The sequence below is a fragment of the Nuphar pumila genome, chromosome 15 (genome assembly GCF_984573655.1).
Source record: "Nuphar pumila chromosome 15, dmNupPumi1.hap1.1, whole genome shotgun sequence".
Lineage (NCBI taxonomy): Eukaryota > Viridiplantae > Streptophyta > Magnoliopsida > Nymphaeales > Nymphaeaceae > Nuphar > Nuphar pumila.
This window is the reverse complement of record NC_143263.1, coordinates 14,582,443-14,600,158: the sequence shown is the minus strand read 5'-3', so window position 1 is coordinate 14,600,158 and position 17,716 is coordinate 14,582,443. Positions and strand designations below refer to the sequence as shown.

The following is a 17,716-nucleotide window of genomic DNA, read 5'->3' as shown; positions in this document are numbered from 1 at the left end:
GGACAAATTCTGGTGGGACTGAAGTGGTTCCATCCAGGTGACCTAAGAGACCTTGACTCCTTATGAAAGGGATAATTTGTCTCTTCCAAATCAAGAAATTTAAGGTATTCAACTTTTCAGAAACAAGCTGGTTGAGAAAACTTGAAGAAAGATTTGATTGAGAGTGATAAGAATCCATTGAGAATGAGAATCAACAAGAGTATCCACGAAAATTTCAACCCTCTTACCTTTTTTTTTTTGAGAAACAGAGGGTCGTAGGCTGTCAGAATCAGAGAATACAGGAACTGATATTTAACGTGTGAAAACTGATATTTAACATGTGAAAAACACCTTCACACGTTAAATATACCTCTCCTTTTTGATAAGTGTAGAAATGAATAATCAAAGGATAAATTGCACAGTAAAGCAGTAAGAAATCATGGGAAACACTGTAGTATTCGAATATGCAGAGATAGACATGGAAAAGGTAGGGCAAAAGAAGATCAAACAATTAATAAAAGTAACTCTCGTGAATGGGTTCATGTGAATCGGTTCACGTGAAATCCTGTAACCCTTTTTTTTATGCACGATCTGGGTTCACGTGAATAGGTTTCATGTGAATCACAGATTCACAAAAGTAGACCCACGCGAGGTGTGAGTACACAGGGGATTTCAAAGAAAAATAGACAGAAGAGGATAGATAAAGAAGAAAAGAGATGAAGAAGAACAGAAGGGAAGTAAGAGAGGAACGAAAAACCTCAGATTTCTGATCGTCGCCTCTGCCGGAATTTTTTCTTCTTCAGCCTTTAGGTGGATCTATGCTCTGATACCATGAAAGTTTTTGTTTTACATGTACTTGTATTGAGAAAGAGATAAAAGAGTGGGAGAGAGAGAGACGAAGAGAAGAACCCAAAGAGGTTATTGCGGCTGTCACGATTTCTGAAAAGAAATTGTGACCTAAAGCTGTATATTTAGAACTTACATTATAGAAGTATTGGACCGGGTCTGGTGTATTCAGCCCTGAATAAAAGGAGACTATACATGGCTCGGGTCTTAATGTACCCAGACTATACACAAGTATCACATGGATCGGATCCGGATTTGGTCCTAACACTTTTCCACCTTTTTCACTTATGTTTTCCAAGAAAATTTTAGGGTAGCAAACATTATCTAGAATTTCTCTTAGACTTGAACTCATAGTTGATGATAGAACTAGAATAGAAATTTTTGTTTCATGCTTACACGGGCCCATATCCTTTCTTTTTTATCCATCTCTAATTTTGATCTTTCTCCTCAATTTGATATTATGGTGCCAGTATAGATAGAAATTTTGTTATGATCCAATCCTGTACTATAATAAATACTTGGACTTTGCAATATTTGATTGATGACAATTTTGTAAATTTCATTTACTATAGAAGTTCCTGAGGAATTCATTAGAGGAATGTTTCCAAGCAATATGGTTTGTTCTTGCATATTTCTACCGGTTCTTCAAATTAACCCTGCAGGTACATATAACTTAGAGGAATATGTAATTGATTCATACACAACATCTCCTTTTATCAAAGGTTCCACCAATTGATATGATTCCCCAAATAACTGAAATTCAATTTCTTGATTTGCATTCTCAATTTTTTTGAAATTGATGAAGTTCTTCCATCAAGCCCGATCAATGAACCTCCCTCAAATTGGATATGACTAAATCTAGGTATTGTAAACATTCCCTCGTCTCTACCATCATGGAGCATCTTAAGTTTTCCATTTTTTGAAAAAATCTCATTATTGGCTCACTATTTACCAAACCGTACGGACAGATGGAATGTATATTCCGTTTATTAAATCACATGAAATTTTATTTTATCCAACCTCACACACACACACGTGTGTGTGTGTGTATATATATATATATGGAATGTATGAACGGAGGGAGGGAGAAGGAGAATTTTGTACTACAATTCGAGCAACATATGCAAATGTAAATGACTTGATCGAAACATTCATGGAAACAAATTGGATTCTACCATTGATACCATACCTATTGAATCTTATTAGAGAATATAAAAAGATTGGTCTATTCGATCCAATTTCTATATTTATGATCTACCTTTTATCTATCAATTATGATATTATGATCATGTTGGGAATCAGAAAAATGAATTGATTCTGGATTTAATTTGTTCTATATTATATAAATAATAGAGAGACAACAGATTAATCAGGAACATTAGAAAAATCTGAGTGGCTTTTATTTTAGCACTTAACTCGATGATTCCGTTGTTTAAAAGATGATTCACAGAAATGAGAGATATATTTCGACCATTTCATTTTAGTTATTAGTAAAATACGATTGCAGTACGTAAGAGGAGTTTTATCAATGAAGTATCTAGCTAGCCCATCTTTTATCACAGTTCCACTTGGACATATATCTCTTTTGTGCTATATCATGAATTTCTATTTCAAATGGATCATGATTCACCATAAGTGTTATCTTCCTGTTTGGGGTTTACTTTACATAGACACAGTTGTTATTATAATTAATTGGAATTGAAATGGATTGAGATTGATTTGTCATGTATCAATTTGATTTATTTTCTTATGACATTAAGGTAAGGCACTTGAAGATCCAAAGAACCATTCGTAAATTCGCATTCGTTCAATAGTTAATGGTTTCAACTAAGTATTCAATGGCTCTAAGTGAAAATTGCTTCTTTATTTTCTTTTTCTTTCAATGCAATCACTAAAAAATGAAGTTTCTAGGTCTTATTGTTTTGAGATATTATAGAATAGAATCAATCTAAGAAAATGATCTCAACTAGATGAAGAGTAAGTTGGGTAAAAAGATGGATAAGGAAAACGGGGTTGAAAGATGCAAATCTAATAAAAACCAATGATTCGTGATTCAATAACCCTATCCAAAAAAGAGTATTTATGCCCATTTATTTTTTGTCGACATGGCTTAGTGGTAATGCAGGAGACTATAAATCCTTTCTCCTTAATTCAAATTCTGGTGTTGCCTAATCAACACAACAAATGGCTCAAAATCCTACTTTGTTTATTTGATATCCACATAAATAAAGAGAAGATGCGTACGAACGAGATACCCAACAATAAAAAGAAAAATGATTGAATAGAGGAACTTTAGAACATTTGGTGTTCTCAAATGTGTCTATTTCAATGGAACGAGTGATTCATTATTTCAATGAATCATTTTTTTGGGCAGAAGAAGATTTTGTAAATAATTACTTAAAATCTCACTTATTATATTTCATTGTGGAAGAATCACCCACAATGGAATCTGAAAAATTGACCATGATATATCTGATCCATGCGTAATATCATAAAAAAATTATACAAATTTGTGATTGCTACTTAGTATCGATAATGTGTCTAAAAAAGTATATAAAAGGATGAAATTTATATATTTGCACCCTGCTGAAATAAAGAATCATGTCATATACGTTTGGAACAGATTCCATAAATCTTTCTCCATAATTTTGAAATTCAATAGGATTGGATTAATTGAATCGTGAAGATACTAAATCGGATTATAATATCATGAATAACAATATCTGATCTATCAAATCAATTCATTGTATAACATAGGAAGATCTTTTGCCCATACCAAATCAAAAAATTCCATTCTTGACCCACAACCAAGAATCCTTTTGAATTTTTCATATTTTTCTACTCTTTTGTTCCTTTCTATAACCCATTGTCCTCATTCATTATAGAATGATATCATATGAATGGGGTTCCACCAGTATTTCATTTCATCATATATTCATATGAAAACAAATTAAGTTCTAAGCTAAGTTTTTTGTGATAATCTAATCTTCTTGAAAGACAGAGAAAATGAGAAAAAAAAAAGATTATTCATTTTATTTTTTATTTTTCACCCCCAGAATAGAAGGATAGGATCTTGATTGATCTTTTGTATATGTATCATCCTTCTTTGTTTGAGATGTATAAATTGAGAATCAAGTGTGCAATTTGGGCGAGATAAAGAGATTGTTCTCAATCTAATTAGTAATTGATCTTCCCTTGCCCAATGAGAGATGTAAAATAAGGATCCTTCCATCAAAAATTAGATCCTGCTCTTTGTCTCCCCCTCTTCGTAGAGGGTGGAGAGATGAATCAATCGATTTATAGGATCCCAGGGCGGGACAGGATTGACACAGCTTGAACGCGCAACTTTCGCCTTGACAGGGCAGTGCTTTGACCAATTGAACTACAATCCCAGGAAAATGAGGTGTACGACTTACATTATTATTTATCTTGATTTTATATTTCATATTTTATTTCCTCGAACTATAACCATATAAATGGATCATATATAAAAAAAATAGATCATAATCGACACTTGGATGTGTGTATGTGTGTGTGCATTTGAGAGAGAAAGAGGCTTCGATTTTGCAACAGCAGAAAGCGTTTCTGCAACAGCAGAAACGAAAGTGAGGATGCAAATAGTGAAAATAAACACAAAGAAGAGCTGTTTTTCGGCGTAGTGTGAGGCGTCGGCAGCGGTTTGGTCACTGACCGGCACGGTGTAGGAGGCTCCCGTAAAGGGGTTTTTCCATTCTTCTTCCCTCAACGTATTCCTCTTGTGCTGCAACCCAACCCCCACTGCGAGCATCCAACCACTATCTTGTGAGGCCATTCCACACTTTTTCCTTACCTTTCTCACGAGTGGAACCAGGAGGGGTTGAGATTTTCGTAAATCGACATTCGTAGGCATAGTGGATTTGGGGATTTCGTAGATTTCTGAAAGGCTTAGGGATTCTCATTCAATGTTTTGGGTGTAAATCAAGGGGGGTCGCCTGAACCAAAGCAGGGCACAATCTGAAACCCTCGACTACTGAATACTCTCTCTCTCTCTCTCTTTGGGTCGCCGAAACCTAGGTTGCCGACTAACAGTGAAGCAAAACCCTCGACTAATGGTTACTCTCTCTTTTCGGGGTCGCCTGAACCAGAGCAGGGACGCAATCTGAAACCTTCGACTACCGGATACTCTCTCTCTCTCTCTTTGGGTCACCGGAACCTGGGTCGTCGGAGGCAGACGAAGCTCGTCGGTGCCTTCCCCCAACCCTCAAACCCGATTAACTGCTCTCTCTCTCTCTCTCTCTCTCTCTCTCTCTCTCTCTCTCTCTCTCTCTCTCTCTCTCTCTCCTCTCTCTCGTGCGCGCGCGCGCAGGAAGCTCGTCGAAACCTGGGTCGTCGGAGGTAGACGAAGCTCCCACCGCACATCTATCTATCTCTCAGCGGCAGGGAGGGGGTTTTCACGCTTTGGGAGATCCGACACGGGCGACGGAGGAAGCCCTCATCGATGAGCGACGATTCAATGTATTTTTAAGTACTTTCGCCAAATTCTCCTTTTGTTGGCATTTTCATGTTGTTTCTTTTCAAAAAAAAAACTTGCTTTTTATACATTTTTAGGCCGTGTTTTTTTATCATGTGCATAATTGTTTAGTTATACATTGTCTGTCCCAAGCCCGGATAACTGAGGAGGGTTATGGTAGGCCAGTGACAGCCAGCGTAAAAACTTAGTCACGCCCTATGAATATGAACCAATATGCGAATTTCGTTGGGGCGTTCCCTACTAAGCGACACTTTGTACTCTATAGGCCTGGAGGCAGTGATAAGTGGGCAAGGGTAGCTAGGACATTGCCCAGAAGCGATGCGTCAAACCGGCACCCGGGGGTGGGGTCAAATAGGCAAGGGTTCCCGCACTTTGTTGGACGGGTGAGGGTAAAAAAGATAGTTCAAGACCATACAATTAGGTTAGCCACTTGGAACATAGGGTCTTTAACCGGTAAGTTGGTAGAGTTAGTAGATGTTATGTGTAGGAGAAAGATTGATATTTTATGTTTCCAAGAGACCAAATGGGTAGGTGAGAAAGCAAAAGTGATACAACCTTGGGGATATAAGATTTGGTATACAGGAATACATAGGAATAGGAATGGAGTTGGGATTGTTATTAGTCGTGAGTTTATAGATAATGTAGTTGAGGTCTGGAGGAAGGGGGATAGGATTATACTTATTAGATTAGTAGTAGGTACGGATATTATTAATTTTATTAGTGTTTATGCACCTCAAGTCGGTTTAGACGATTCCATAAAGCGTCAATTTTGGGAAGATTTAGACAGAGTAGTACAAGGGATATCTCATGGAGAAAAGATTTTCATCGGCGGAGACCTTAATGGATATGTAGGCATTAGTAGGGATGGTTTTGAGAGTATCCATGGAGGCTATGGTATAGGAGAAAGAAACGAAAGTGGAGAAAGGATTTTAGATTTTGGTTTGTCCTATGATTTGATCTTAGCCAACACGTGGTTTAGGAAGAGGGAGTCTCACCTAGTAACATTTAAAAGTGGGGTTAATAAGAGTCAGATAGATTTTTTCCTACTCAGAAAGAGAGATAGGGGTTGTTGCATTGATTGTAAGGTTATACCGGGAGAAAGTGTAGCTACACATCATAGAGTCTTAATTTTAGATCTTAAAATTAAAAAATGCCACAAAAGGGATTGACATAGGATAGATCCTAGAATTAAGTGGTGGGCACTGAAAGGAGCTAAACAAGGAATGTTTGTAGAACAGGTAGCTAAGGAAGCTAATTGGTGTCTTGAGAAGGATGCAGAATCAATGTGGAATAAGATAGCGGGTTGCATGCGAAAGGTGGCGAAGGAGGTTTTGGGTGAGTCTAAAGGCGGTGCACCGCTAGGTAAGGATATATCATGGTGGAACGAAGATGTCAAATTAGCTATTAAGGTTAAAAGAGAGTGTTATAGAAATCTAAGAGTCGTGATAATGAGAATTTTGAGAAGTATATGGTAGCAAAGAAGGAAGCTAAAAAAGTAGTTCGAAACGCGAGGGATAAGGTATATAAGGAGGTCTATAACAAGTTAGATACCAAGGAAGGCGAAAAGGATATTTATAGGCTTGCAAAGATGAGAGATATGAAATCGAGGGATCTGGGTATGGTTAGATGTATCAAAGATGAAACGCAAAGGGTTTTAGTTAAAGATGAGGAGATTAAGGAAAGATGGAAAGATTATTTTGATAAGCTATTTAATGGAAGGCATGCCCAGGATCTTGGAGACTTCTCCATTCCTTTTCATGAGATGAATCGTGACTTCATGCGCAAGATTCAAAAGAAAGAAATTGCAGAGGCTTTGAAGAAAATACAATCCAAAAAGGCAGTTGGCCCGGATGGTATACCTATCGAGGCTTGGAAATGCTTGGGGGAGAAAGGTTTAGTATGGTTGGCAAATCTTTTTAATAAAATTTGGTGGACAAATAAGATGCCTAATGAGTGGCGGAAGAGTACTTTGGTGCCTCTCTATAAGAATAAGGGTGATATACAAGATTGCACGAACTATCGTGGTATAAAACTCATGAGTCATACTATGAAACTTTGGGAGAGGGTGATTGAGTATAGGTTGAGGAAGGTTGCCATGATATCGGAGATTCAATTTGGTTTTATGCCTAGAAGATCAACTATGGAAGCTATACATCTTCTTAGACAACTTATTGAGAGATATAGAAAGGGGAACAAAGATTTGCATATGGTTTTTATTGATTTGGAGAAGGCATACGATAGAGTACTTAGGGATGTTCTCTGGTGGACAATGATGAAGAAAGGTATCTCTCTCAAGTACATTAGTGTAATTAAAGATATGTATGAAGGAGTAGAAACCAATGTCCGCACTTGTGGAGGGGTGACAAACAATTTTCCTATAACGGTTGGGTTACATCAAGGATCTGTATTAAGTCATTTCCTTTTTGCTATAGTGATAGATGAACTTACGAGATCAATTCAAGAAAATGTGTCGTGGTGTATGTTGTTTGCTGATGATATTGTTTTGATTGATGAGTCTAGAGCTGGGGTTAATGCTAAGTTAGAATTATGGAGACAGACTTTGGAAGCAAGAGGTTTTACGTTGAGTAAGAGTAAGATAGAATATATGGAATGTGGGTTTAGTAAGCAACGAAGTAGTGATGAGAGTGTAGTGAAGCTTGATGAGCAACAAATAGCGGTGGATGACTGTTTCAAATATTTGAGATCTATCATTCAAAAGAATGGAGAAATTGATGGAGATGTAAATCATAGGATTAAGCTTGGGTGGATGAAATGGAAAAGTGCAACTGGAGTGTTGTGCGATCGTAGAATGCCATTGCGGTTGAAGGGAAAGTTTTATAGGACGACAATTAGACCCGCTTTACTATATGGTACGGAATGTTGGGCTGCCAAGAGACATCATTTTCAAAAAATGAGTGTAACTGAGATGCGTATGCTTCGATGGATGTGTGGAAATACACTAAAAGATAAGATTCGGAACGAGGAAATATGTAAGAAGGTCGGCGTTGTATCCATTGAAAATAAGATGAGGGAGAATCGTTTACGATGGTTTGGGCATATTCGGCGAAGGCCTAATGATGCTCCGGTTAGAAGGATGGAGAAATGGAAAAATCGTTTAGCTAAAAGAGGTTGGGGTAGGCCTAAGAAGACTTGGATGGAGATGATAAGAAAGGATATGAATGCTTTGAACCTCACCGAGGACATGACATTGGATAGAAATGATTGGAGGAGAAGGATTCATGTGGAGGACCCAAAATGATTTTCCTTTTGGTTCATATCGCCGACCCCAATTGTTTGGGATGAAGGCGTTGTTGTTGTATAATCGACACTTGGAACGGATATATAAATATACATATCCACATAGATAGAAGAGAAGATGGATAGTAATACCAAAGCAATCTTTGGTTATTGCCAACTTCACTAACAATCCATCTTTTCTTTCTCCCTACCAACAACAATAGTAGCTCATTAACCTTTAAGTTAAGGATCAACAACTCTAACAGCATTTGAGTTCGCGTAGAGACGAGGCACTTCTCCTTTATCTCACCACCTCTGTATAGAGTTAGGTTTTCTTTTTTCATAATTTAAGGCTATGCGCCTTTCACTCAAGTTGCTCATTAACCTTTAGGTTAAGGAACAACAACTCTAACAACATTCGAGTCCACGTAGGGACATGGGCACTGCTCCCTCTATCTCACCACCTTTGTATGGAGTTAGGTTTTCTTTTTTCATAATCTAAGGCTACGCGCCTTTCACTCACGTTGCTCAGCCAAGTAGGTGGGGTTCACAGGGGGAAGACCCCTTAGTCAACAAAAAAGCCTAGGCCCAAAGGCCTAATCATCTAAGCTGAAGCGAGTCACTCGAGCGTAAGCTAAAAAAAATTAACAATTTTTTTTTATAGTGCAACCCTTTGTTGGGAATTCTCGAAAGGAGAGTGCCCAACAAAGAGCCTTTACTTGATTACTAAGCTATCCGTATTGTTCCAAATATGGCAAAATGAAGGAAAATTTATGGACCAACCCCATCGTTTCCACCTCATAAAAACTACAAGATCACCCCAAGGATGCCTTCAGCATCCAGGGGTCACAAACCGACCATATTCCCTATTGAATAAGTGGAACACATTAGCTATCTGCTCTCTGGTTGTTCTTAAAACCAGCTTTCCTAAGACAAGACCAAAAAGGCGGGCGGAAAAAGGGGGAGAGCTCCCCGTTCTTGGTTCTACTAGAGTTGGATACTCTTGGGAAATGAAAACCTACCTAATAGAAAACCTTCAAAACCTATACAATAACAAACATTTATCGAATTTTTGGTGGTTTTTTCAAATTTCTGACCTTACATATGTGTTCAGCATGATTGATTTACTAGAAATCAACATTTGGACCATGCATTTTGGATGGAAAAAACGATATTTGGAGCCTCAAAATTTTATGAAATTGTAGACAATTGATTTTTAAAACCTTATAAAAACATATCCATCCATCGAAATCAAATGCTCGAAGAACTCGTTCCTATAAAAAAAATGCGCATAGATCACATCTGTAAGTTCAGAATTTTGAAAAGACACTGAAAATACAATAAATGTTTGTTATTAGGTAGGTTTGAGAGGTTTTCTATTGGGTAGGTTTTCATTCCCCTATATATATTGGTAGCTGCCTGCCACTTTCTTGCTAATTGACGGCGAATGCGCACGTGTTGTCCATCGCACGTGCCTCTCACGCATGTGTGAAAAGTCCTTTAATGATGATTTGGAAGCGTCGTAAAGGACTTCATTGGCACTTTTGTGTGGCGCTAAAGGCCCTTTTAAATAATGCTTATATATATAAGGCTTAACATGGACGCACACCTGTTGCTGATACAAAAAAAATGACCTTTAGCCGCTGCTAAAGGTTGTTTTTGCTCCACACGTCAAGACCACCACTAAAACCCCTAAAATCACAGAAAAAAATACAATCGGACATTCTGAGGACGTCCGATGTTTGTTTGATGGAAGGGCGCCCACCGTTGGTAAGGCGAGAGACTATAAATCCTTTCTCCTCAATTCAAATTCTGGTGTTGCCTAATCAACACAACAAATTACACAAAATCTTACTTTGTTTATTTGATATCCACATAGATAAAGAGAAGATGCGTACGAACGAGATACCCAACAATAAAAAGGAAAATAATTGAATAGAGAAACTTTAGAACATTTGGTGTTCTCAAATGTTTCCATTTCAATGGAACGAGTGATTCATTATTTCAATGAATCATATCTTTGGGCAGAAGAAGATTTTGTAAATAATTACTTGAAATCTCACTTATCAGATTCCATTGTGGAAGAATCGCCTACAATGGAATCTGGAAAATTGACCATGATATATCTGATCCATGCGTAATATCATAAAAAAATGATACAAATTTGTGGTTGCTACTTAGCATCGACAATGGGTCTAAAAAAGTATCTAAAAGGATGAAATTTATATATTTGCACTCTGCTGAAATAAAGAACCATGTCATATACGTTTGAAACAGATTCCATAAATCTTTCTCCATAATTTTGGAATTCAATAGGATTGGATTAATTGAATCTTGAAGATACTGAATCGGATTATAATATCATGAATAACATTATCTGATCTATCAAATCAATTCATCGTCAAGAATTGAATAGTATAACATAGGAAGATCTTTTGTCTATACCGAATCAAAAAATTCCATTCTTGACCCACAACCAAGAATCCTTTTGAATTTCTCATATTTTTCTACTCTTTCGTTCTTTTCTATAACCCGTCGTCCTCATTCATTATAGAATATCATATGAATGGGGTTCAACCAGGATTCCATTCATTATTTATACAAACAGTAGAAGTGAACTGGAAAACAAATTAAGTTCTAAGCTAAGTTTTTGTGATAATCTAATCTTCTTGAAAGACAGAGAAAATGAGAAAAAAAAGATTATTCATTCTATTTTTTATTTTTCACCCCTAGAATAGAAGGATACGATCTTGATTGATCTTTTGTATATGTATCATCCTTCCTTGTTTGAGACGTATAAATTGAGAATCAAGTGTGCAATTTGGGCGAGATAAAGAGATTGTTCTCAATCTAATTAGTAATTGAGCTTCCCTTGCCCAATGAAAAATGTGAAATAAGGATCCTTCCATCGGAAATTAGATCATGCACTTTGTCTCCCCCTCTTCGCAGAAAGTGGAGAGATGAATCAATCAATTCATAGGATCCCAAGATGGGACAAGACTGACACAGCTTGAACCTGCAACTTTCGCCTTGACAGGGCGGTGCTTTGACCAATTGAACTACAATCCCAGGAAAATGAGGTGTACGACTTACATTATTATTTATCTTGATTTTATATTTTATTTTTTATTTCCTCGAACTATAACCATATAAATGGATCATATATAAAAGAAAATAGATCATAATCGACACTTGGAACGGATATATAAATATACATATCCACGTAGATAGAAGAGAAGATGGATAGTAATACCAAAGCAATCTTTGGTTATTGCCAAATTCACTAACAATCCATCTTTTCTTTCTCCCTACCAACAACAATAGTAGCTCATTAACCTTTAAGTTAAGGATCAACAACTCTAACAGCATTTGAGTTCGCGTAGAGACGAGGCACTTCTCCTTTATCTCACCACCTGTGTATAGAGTTAGGTTTTCTTTTTTCATAATCTAAGGCTATGTGCCTTTCATTCAAGTTGCTCATTAACCTTTAGGTTAAGGAACAACAACTCTAACAACATTCGAGTCCACGTAGGGAGAAGGGCACTGCTCCCTCTATCTCACCACCTTTGTATGGAGTTAGGTTTTCCTTTTTCATAATCTAAGGCTACGCGCCTTTCACTCAAGTTGCTCAGCCAAGTAGGTGGGGTTCACAGGGCGAAGACCCCTCAGTCAACAAAAAAGCCTAGGCTCAAAGGCCTAATCAATTAAGCTGAAGCGAGGCCCCCAAGCGTAAGCTAAAAAAAATTAACAAATTTTTTTATAGTGCAACCCTTTGTTGGGAATTCTCGAAAGGAGAGTGCCCAACAAAGAGCCTTTACTTGATTACTAAGCTATCTGTATTGTTCCAAATATGGCAAAATAAAGGAAAATCCATGGACCGACCCCATCGTCTCCACCCCATAAAAACTACAAGATCACCCCAAGGATGCCTTCAGGGGTCACAAACCGACCATATACCCTATTGAATAAGTGGAACGCATTAGCTATCTGCTCTCTGGTTGTTCTTAAAACCAGCATTCCTAAGACAAGACCAAAAAGGCGGGCGGAAAAAGGGGGAGAGCTCCACGTTCTTGGTTCTACTAGAGTTGGATACTCTTGGGAAATGAAAACCTTCCAAACCTATACAATAACAAACATTTATCGAATTTTTGGTGGTTTTTTCAAATTTCTGACCTTACATATGTGTTCAGCATGATTGATTTACTAGAAATCAACATTTGGACCATGCATTTTGGATGGAAAAAATGATATTTGGAGCCTCAAAATTTTATGAAATTGTAGGCCATTGGTTTTTAAAACCTTATAAAAACATATCCATGCATCGAAATCAAATGCTCGAAAAACTCATTTCTATAAAAAAATTACGCATAGATCACATCTGTAAGGTTAGAATTTTGAAAAGACACCGAAAATCCAATAAATGTTTGTTATTAAGTAGGTTTGAGGGGTTTTCTATTGGGTAGGTTTTCATTCCCTTATATATATTGGTGGTTGCCTGCCACTTTCTTGCTAATTGATGGCGAGTGCGCATGTGCTGTCCATCGCACGTGCATCTCACGCATGTGTGAAAAGTCCTTTAATGGTGATTTGAAAGTGTCGTAAAGGACTTCATTGGCACTTTTGTGTGGCGCTAATGGCCCTTTTAAATAATGCCTATATATATATGGCTTAACGTGGACGCACACCTGCTGCTGATACAAAAAAAATTACCTTTAGCCGCTGCTAAAGGTTGTTTTTGCTCGGCACGTCAAGACCACCACTAAAGCCCCTAAAATCACAGAAAAAAATACAATCGGACATTCTGAGCACGTCCGATGTTTGTTTGACAGAAGGGCGCCCACCGTTAGTGTGTATATATATATATATATATATATATATATATATATATATATATATATATATATATATATATATGTGTGTGTGTGTGTGTGTGTGTGGGTGTTTCTTAGAACACCCAAAACACAGGTCGAATGGATTTGTGTTGCTGATCACACGCTATCAGTGGCACAAAAGGGGCCCGGGTCCAGAGGCCCACCATCATCTTCACCGCTACCACGTTCGTGGGCTTCAGTGGTGCCCGACTCTACTAATCATGGAGTAGGCTTCAAACCTACCAGCTAGTCTAAGCAACCTCCCATCTGTGTTGGGAAGGTTGAGGGGCGTCCTCGTGATGATTTCTGCTTCATGTTACTCTAACATGTTTGTGCCTTGTCAAGTTTTGATGATTGTTGGTTTTCAAGGAGGATTATCCAAAAGCAGATGGAATAAATTAATGTGGCTAGTTCTCTTTCTCTCTATTCCTTTGGTTAGAAAATTAGGTTTTTTTTATTTTCAGTTATACTAAATTTATGGTTTTTTAAAGAAGTAAGGTATTGATTTGAACTTTTTTGAATGATATAAATGTTTAATTAAGGGTTCAAATTTTTTTTGTGTTCTTTTTCTTAGAAATTATCTGATAATAACATGAATGTTTTGATTTTAATGGTTTTATTTGATTTTTTTTAGCATGATGTATGATGCGTGTTAAGGTTTTTGTTTTTTTTAGTTTATTTTTTAAATAGCATAAATGTTTAGTTAAGTTTTTAAATTGGCATGTAATGAATGTTCAATTTTAATTAGAATATTAGGAATTTTATTTTTTTTAATGAACATAAATCCATGAACTTTTCATATATTAGGGTATTGGTTAGCATTTTTTCAAATGATGCAAATGTTTATTTACAATTTTTGGGTTTTTTGTGTTGTTTTTTATATATCGTTAAGCAACATTTTATTAATGAATGCTTGATTCTGGTTATTACTTATTAAACCCCTAAATCTTTGATTTTTTTTAGAATTTAAGTTTTTTATTTGCTTTCTTAAGTGCCATGAATATTTAATTAAGCATTTTTTGTCTTTTTTTATTTCAATCAACATTAAACATGATTTTTTAATACTTTTTATGTTTCTTTTTCACTTAACATATTTATGAATCATGTTCTTATATTCATGGTTTTGATTTGTTTTTTATTAGTAGCAAATCCTTTGCAGCCTATGGCATTTATCTTGACACTGACTACAGGCTCCGATCATCCTCCTATTGTGATATAATTCAATCACTCTGCCAATGAGATTTGCCGAGTGTTCTGGTGATTTCAATGCCAAATCTTGTTGGGGTTTCAGAGACCTTATTCGGCATGGTAGTCTCATGGAAATTCAAGATGGCATTGGGGTGCTACACTTGGACCAATGCGAGCTGGACTGGTGGGGTGCTACACTTGGACCAATGTGAGCTGGACAGGTGTTTCGTTACTCCAACTTGGTTATCCAAGTACTGGTCCCAATAACGTTGTTAAGACCTTACCCAGATGAAAGGCGGATCATAACCCCATTATTTTTCATGTGTTTAAGACTGCCTATCAGGGTATAAACCATTTATATTCCTCAAGTTTTGGCTTTTACATAATGAGTGCAGGGAGATAGTCGAATCTTGTTGGCATATCAAAGTGAGAGGTGCAACATGAAGCCAGTGTTATTCAAGCTTAATGAAGTTTGTAGTAAGCTCCACACTTGGAATCGAGATGTTCTTGGCTGGGTTCAAAATAAAGTGAGCCAACCACAAGAGCAACAGTCCCGACCTCAATCTTCCTTGGTGGCGGGTGATCTTGAGGCCATCAATAAGGAAATCCAGCTTCGGGAGTCTCACAGCAGCACTTGATGAAGAAGGGATCATGTAGCAGAAAAAATAGGGCCTCGGATGAAGGAAGGACATACGAATTTGGCGTTCTTTCACGCTCCAGTTCGAGGGAGAAGGCAACGTAATAACATCATCTCCATTGAGCATGAAGGTGCTGTCCTTACTGAATTTTCGCAAATCCAAGAGGTTGGTCATGATTTCCTCTCAAGATCCTTTCCAAAAAGTGTAACAGGTGTTGGAGATTTACTACTCTTTGTCTTGATCATGGAACCAAAGCTTTGAGGCGTGCAGCAATGGTGTACCCCACCAGGATTGAACCCGGGTATAGTATGCTTGAACACAAGCTCGCTTTCGAGATACAACCAGGATTACATCTCTCGTGCAAAACTAACCTTTCTTGGCATTGGGTAGGTTAGTCACCATGACACAGTTACCCTGAATAACTTCACAATCAAAGAGAGAAGGAAAGCGACATGAAAGAAGGGAGAGCATAAAGAAGAGACTTGTCTTTGTATATTCTCTGTAAGGCAACTGAGTATACCAAACCAAATAGTGCAAGGTAACTCGCCCATTATGGGCAGCCACTGTCCCGATATGGGTGCCACTAGTGTCCCAGCATGAGCAATCACCATCCCAACATGAGTGCCACGTGTCACTCACATCCTATCATGGGCAGCCACCGTTCCAATATGGGTGTCATGTGTCACTTACGTCTCATCATGCTTACATGTAGAGGCTATCCAAATATGATAGGTGTCGCCTCCCAGCAAAGTCACAAAGTTCGTTAGACTACCTTGGTCAACCATAAAAACCTTTTTGAAAAAACCTTTAAAGAGAGAAATTTATAAGGTAAAAAAATGTCCAAAACAAGTGGCGAGAAAAGAAACATAAGCCAAGAATAAGTCTGGGTTCGGGTTTGGGTTCAAATCCAAATGATTAATAATTAATGATTAATAAAAGTTTATTAGACAAGCCCAAGATCTAATGCTTTTGAAGGTGTTTTCTTCTAAGGCAACTCTTTTCATTTTAAACTTTTGGAGTTTTTCAATAATGATCAATATGAGAATAACCATTTTCATATAGTGGGTTGTTTCCTCCAAAAAGCTTTCTCAAACAACTTGACAAAAGAAAGAGTTATTTTGCCAAAAACTTTGATTCCAAATAGATATATTTTGAGCCAAATAACAATAATCTCTTACATGGGTCAAAATATAGGATTGAAGGGAAGAACAAAGTTTTACATGAAAGTTATATGCATAAATGAAGGTACCTTTCGGTTTGAATCTACACTTAGTGTGAACAAGATTCAGACAGTCTCATAAACTAATTAGCTAGCCGATTTAAACTTAGTCTCTGATGTGGACTTTTTAGGCTCAGACACACATATACTCCTTTCAAGTAACTATATATGTCATCAATATATAATGGATGTGTTTGTTTAAGGTCTTAAGCAATATCCCCAACATCAATCTTATAAAAGGCAACCCACACCTTCACACTTATAAAGGTGAGTTTGTCAAAAGTAAAAACCTTTTTAAACCACTTTAGCCAATCGGGCATAGAGATCTCATTAAACACTTATATAGGTGAGTGTGTCAAAAGTAAAAATTGGGTGAAGGACGGAGATACGAATTTGGCATTCTTTCATGCTCCAGTTTGAGGTAGAAGGCAACGTAATAAGAATATCTCCATTGAGCATCAAGGTGTTGCCCTTAGTGAATTTTTGCAAATCCAAGATGTTGGTCATGATTTCCTATTAAAGATCCTTTCCAAAAAGTGTGACAAGTGTTGGAGATTTAGTACTCTCTGTCTTGATCGTGGAACCAAAGCTTGGAGGCGTGCAACAATGGTGTTGTCTTGAAAGCGACAGTTACCCCACCAAAATTGAACCTGGGTGCAGTATGGTCGAACACAATCTCGCTTTCAAGATACAACTAAGCTTGCATCTCTCGTGTAATACTAACCTCTCCTGGCACTGGGTAGGTTAGTCACCACGACACAGTTACCCTGAACAACTTCACAATGAGAGAGAGAAGGAGAGCGACATGAAAGAAGGGAGAGCAGAAAGAAGAGACATGTCTCTGTATATTCTTTGTAAGGCAGTTGGATATGCCAAACCGAATAGTGTAAGGTAATTCGGCCATTTTGGGTGGCCACCATCCCGATATGGGTGTCATGTCTCACTAGTGTCCCATCATGAGCAATCACCATCCCAACATGAGTGCCACGTCACTGCATCCCATCATGGGCGGCCACCATTCCAAAATGGGTGTCATGTGTCACTTACGTCTCATCATACTTAAACATAGAGACTATCTAAATAGGATAGGTGTTGCCTCACAGAAAAGTCACAAAGGACATTTGACTGCCTTGGTCAAACATAAAAACCTTTTTGAAAAAAACTTTAAAGAGAAATTTGTATAATGTAAAAAAAATGTCCAAAACAAGTGGCGAGAAAAGAAAGATAG

At 37.4% G+C, this 17,716-nt stretch overlaps 1 protein-coding gene across 1 annotated transcript in view; it reads left to right on the top strand.

Annotated features, from left to right (window-relative positions):
- LOC149814594 (uncharacterized) overlaps positions 1-15,083 on the top strand; it is a 172,315-nt gene extending 157,232 nt beyond the window's left edge. Inside the window, exon 23 of the transcript XR_016427977.1 lies at positions 15,027-15,083. The gene's annotated coding sequence lies outside the window, so the exon portion shown is untranslated. The remainder of the gene's footprint in view (positions 1-15,026) is intronic.
- The last annotated feature ends 2,633 nt before the right edge of the window (positions 15,084-17,716 follow it).